Consider the following 5,482-nt stretch of genomic DNA (forward strand, 5'->3'; position numbering starts at 1 on the left):
AATTTCATTTTTTCACCCCTACCCTCGACTCCCCCTCACCCACCCCCTACCACACCCCCCCACGCCCCAAAAAAAATTTAAGTTTGTTTTTAAAAAAAAAATTCAATTTCAAAAATTATTTTCTACTCTAGTTAAAATAAAAGATATTTCTCAAAAATATTTTTCATTCATAAGTCAAACACTAAAAATCTTTTCCGGAAAATATTTTCTACTCACCAACCAAACATGAGAAAATAAGTCAAAAATCAACTTGTTTTCCAGGAAAACATTTTCTAGGAAAACATTTTCCTTCATACCAAACACACCCTTAGTCTTATCACCAATCAACTCCTCAACAACTAATTCTAATTAATTGTTTTTATATTATGGCATTCACAAAAATATACCAACTTCTTTTACCTTTTTCATCATATATTGTACCCTCTTTGTACAACAAAATGTTCAATTTATTTAGTATTGTACTTATTGTACCTCTCATGTTATTACCAAAGACTCTTTTCAAGATAATGTATTAAGAGTCAATATCATTTTCAATAACAAGAACATTGGAAGTATTTTCACTTTTAAAAACTCAACAATATTTTATTTTATTTTTGCCAACTCTAACATTGCATTCAATCAAATCACAATTGATTACCACAAATATGTATTTACAACATTTATTAGCATACAATTAAAAACTTAGATCTTATTTTCCTTTTCTTAGGATCATGTAACACAACCTTAACAAGTACCCCTACACTTTTAAATATTTCATAATAGATGATTAACTTTTTCAATATCCATAAAATTTTCAAATTAGTATGTAACATACAAATCTATACATTAAAATTGTTTTCACATTTGGTCATTATTTATACAAGTCGCAAGAAATTCGATAGAATTAATTCTAACAATTTAAACACTCAAACATACCAACATATATTTTCTTAGAAATCTCAATTTCAAACATAAATTCATGCATCAAAAGAAATCCATATATGATAACTTAGACAACCACTCCATAACGGTCTTGAAAACAATCTCAAACAGTAAGTATAGATAAATTACTATACTAGTCCAAAGCATAAAACTCATGTCATTAATATTCACAAACGTATAAGCAAAATAATTCACTAACGTTAGGCAATATTACTAAAATATTATATAGAACACTTACACATGAACCATGTGATAACAGTAAAATTTAAAATAACAACTTAAACAATTTATTTTTAGTCTAGAATAACATGAATAAAATTAGTATCATCCATGTAGACAATATGAGAAAAACCTTATCAACTTCAGTATCTATGTAAACCTATTTTAATAATTTAATAACATTAAACACAAATAAACTATGACTAAAACATTTTTTCCCCAATAACACATCACTTTATTAAACCTTATCCAACTAAAAAAAGTTCCACCTTTTGCTCATAATACCTCCAGAATCAAATTGAAACAAATATTAAAATCATATACTACCTCAAATAATGTCAATATATAGATGTGAATATTTAAGAGGAATTTTTCATTCTAAGAACTTCAAGTAGTTCTAGAATCACCAACATATATATTTTTTTCCTTCTTCTACAATTTGGGTGTAGGACACAATAATTTTAGTTAGCACAAATGTACTCAACAACTCAAAAATTCTAACACCCAATTTCTCACTTTCACATATTAGCTACACGATTCGCTTGAGAAATGACCACAACAATTTATATCATCTGCTTACACAAATTTACATTTACTTCGCGAGATTATCATCCTCCAAATCTTCTTCTATATTAAGGACATGATGCCTTAATTTGTCACACAAATATCTATTATAATATAGACATATAATATCATCACACACCTTATTAATATGAAGAATTCAATTGACCTCCTGAGTTCCTCTATTGTGATTTTGCAAATAGTATTTCCGTAGGAATAAAGTATACGGAAATATCCTTAAGATTGTTGTAAATCTTACGAAAAATACCTTCATCACGAACACTTGTACCAAATTCACCAAAGTTTGTACTTCACCAATAACTCTTATAGGAAATTCTCATAGCTTGAGGCGTGTCGAAAGACACTGTCCTTAAGGATATTTCACCCCGTATGGGTGTATCCCCCAGGATTCAACAAGCTCTTCTAATATAAAATTAGGAGCCAGAAACTAACAAAGATTCAATAGAAAGAAAACCCATCATAAGAATATATTAAAACAAGAATTGTTATCTTGTCTCCACCCTTGCTCACCATCCGTAAGAATTAGATTTATATAGGAAATTGGTAACTCCTCTAATATGTTAACGGTTGAAATAGTCAAAAGTCATAAAAGGCATTGAACACAATTAATGAATTGAAGGCAATTCATTTCAGCAAAGAGACGTTTGGTAATAGCCAGATTATGACAAAAAATAATGGCTAATTAAAGGATAATAATAATGACAATAGAATATAATTTATGGAGAGAAAATATTTAGGACATAAAATATTCTATTTCAAGTATAATAGGAAATAAAATAATTCCTTTTGAGATACTAGAATCATCTTTTCCAACAGAAAATTCATCTATTTATAGAGGAAAATTGACTTTGTCCCAAAATTCAGGTTCCTAAATTTTCTCTAAAAGATAGACATTCACTCCCCCTTAATGTCTAAGTCGTAGATAATGTGCCTCGTTAAAAATCGTGCTAAAATAAAACTTAAAAAAAACTCTAGTAAAACAAAAGAGTACACATATCTAATAATACGCTTCTAGGCTGCCTCATTAAAAACCTTACAAAGGAAACTCAGTGAGACTTTGGTTCTATTGAATTCCTTTTTTTGAAAATTATGCTTCATATATTAGGTAAAAATGATTCATTTTATGATTTTATACATTGTTGAATCCCCCTCACAAGTGATGAATATTGAAATCTAACACTGTTTGCATTTACTTGTTAGAATCATTGACTGCAAGTGTTTGTAATAACTACTTGCCACCAACATTTTATGTATTCTTGAGAGCATAGCATGGCATAATGAATTAATGTAAAAATACACAAGAACAATGAGAACTAGAGGGGCATCTGAGACCACACAAGTTCATATTTCACTTTTACTTGTTCTACCTAGATTTTGCACACCGCTTAAAAAATAATAAATGGAGTGCATATTTTTATATTATATGCATATTAATTGGTGTATAGTTTTTCATGAACTTGAGATTTTTTTTTTTTTAGATTTAAAAGAGGAGGATCAAAAAGTGTTTTCACTTACCTTTGAGTGTGGCTCAAACCCTCAACGTGCTGGTTGATTGTGTGGATGTCTCAATTACTTGAGCTAGCCTCACTTGACTTGAGAACATTTTAATGAATTGAATCAATGGAATCATCTATACTATATTAAAAATATGAAGGTCCTTAAAAATGTTGTTTGAACCTTTTGTCCTTCGTTAAAAGACTCCGAAATAGATAAAATCGTCTTTTCACCATTTTCCTTCTATTATTATACATAATAAATACAATACAAATTAAATCGAGAAGATTTTCTTATTATGGTTAAATTCCTACACGGAGAATTTTTTTTCCAACTAAAATAGACTTGATATAAAAAAAATAGACAAAAAGATTTCAATGAGAATTTTTTCGTGTTACATAGTAGAACATTAAATCTATCTAGATATATGAATACCCCAATATTCCCCCAAAAATATACGGATATTTTCTTGTTTGGTTTTGACTTTATACATAACTTTAAAAACTAAGAACTCTTTTGAATCTTGTAATTTTAAATTAAAGATATGCATAATATATTAAAATATCATTTAATCTTATGATATTAAACATGTTAGGTAGAAAACATAAATTAGAGACTTATCAAATAAGTAAACAAAACATTTTTTAAAACAAACTAGTAATAAAAATAAATGGAGGGAGTATATTTTTTGGCCTTTTCGCCATTTTAAAAAAAGAAGATGTCTTGGGGATGATTTTATATAATCTCTTTCTAAGTGTTATTAATGACAAAAGAGGCTTTAATATTTTATTCTTTTGTAGGAGGAATTTTTTAATAAATATATACTTATTATTTGTGATAGGTAAGAGCTTACAATATTTAGTTCTTTAAAATTGACTAAAATTTTACTTCGTAAATGTTTCTTTATTGGAACTATATTAAAATTTTTAACATTTAAGACTTTAAAATTAATATTTTTACTTTACATAAGTCTTACTTAAATTATGTTAAGCAAAATAACTAAATAAGGGATTAAAAATATTTAAAAAGAGATTCACGTTTTTAAAATTTTCAACTTTTTAACCTTCATGTATGAAATTGTTCTTATTTAGATATATGTATAATATTTATTTTAACATCAATTGTTATTAAAATAATTTTATTTTATGTATTAAGCTTTATTAATTGACGTTAGACACACGTGCAAAGAACGTACTCTAAACGAGTATCATATATTATTGAACTTTTGTATTTGTATTTGCTCTCAAATTAGTCATTTGAACATTATTTGAAGTTTGCTAACTACTAATCAAAGTTTAAATTTTATAGATGATTGATTAAAAGGAATTAACTTAAACATTAAAAAAATGTCGATCCCTTATTTGGTGTTTTCTGTCACACATTCAAAATTTATTTTTAATTGTTACATTTTATTACTCATTCCACATATGTTTTCATGAAATTATAATCGCTCTAAATTTTTTGTAAAAATATACATGGGACATATGTGCAACACACATGTCTTGAAACTAGTTTATTTAAAAGTAGAAAGTTGAGGTGTCTATATGTGCACTATCAAAGTTGGAAAATTTACTTGCCAACTGAAGTCAATTTTGAGTAATTGTTTATGTATTATGCCTTTTGCTTTAGCATATAATTTGAATGGAAAGATTCGTCATTGCACATTTACTATCTTGTCTTCAAGATACATGCATCATTTACTTTTTCCTAGTAAAAAAAAAGAATTGTTGTAATCTCTTGTTTTAAATTTGTTACAATTCATGGGTCTTGATTTTTGTAATCTGTGTATTATTAAATAACTAGTAAACTTAGTCGCGCTACGTGCGGTGTGAAAAAGTTTTAAAGATATTTTTAAAATTTTTAAATCCAAATAAATTAGATAACAAATTTTAACACATAAATTTGTAATTTTAACTTGATATATGAGATATTGATTTCATAAAAAAAGCAACTTACAAAAATGACTATATTTATAGGGTTATTAAAGTTCTATAGTTATAAGTATGGTATTTATAAAAAATGACTACAATTTATGTTTTTTTCTAGCTGTATTATTGTATATGTTTTTTATTTTTCTATTTATACACTAATACAATTTTAATTTTAATGAACTAAATAAGGAAAATGTATTAATTGTACAAATTCAAATTGGTATCTTTATTTATAAAATTTTAAATATTAATATATCAAGGATACAAGTATTTGTAAAAACTTAATGTATTAATATATTAAACAAGATAAAGTATAACAATTTAGCATATGAACA

Source organism: Solanum tuberosum, unplaced genomic scaffold, assembly GCF_000226075.1.
Source record: "Solanum tuberosum cultivar DM 1-3 516 R44 unplaced genomic scaffold, SolTub_3.0 scf00113, whole genome shotgun sequence".
NCBI classification, from domain to species: domain Eukaryota; kingdom Viridiplantae; phylum Streptophyta; class Magnoliopsida; order Solanales; family Solanaceae; genus Solanum; species Solanum tuberosum.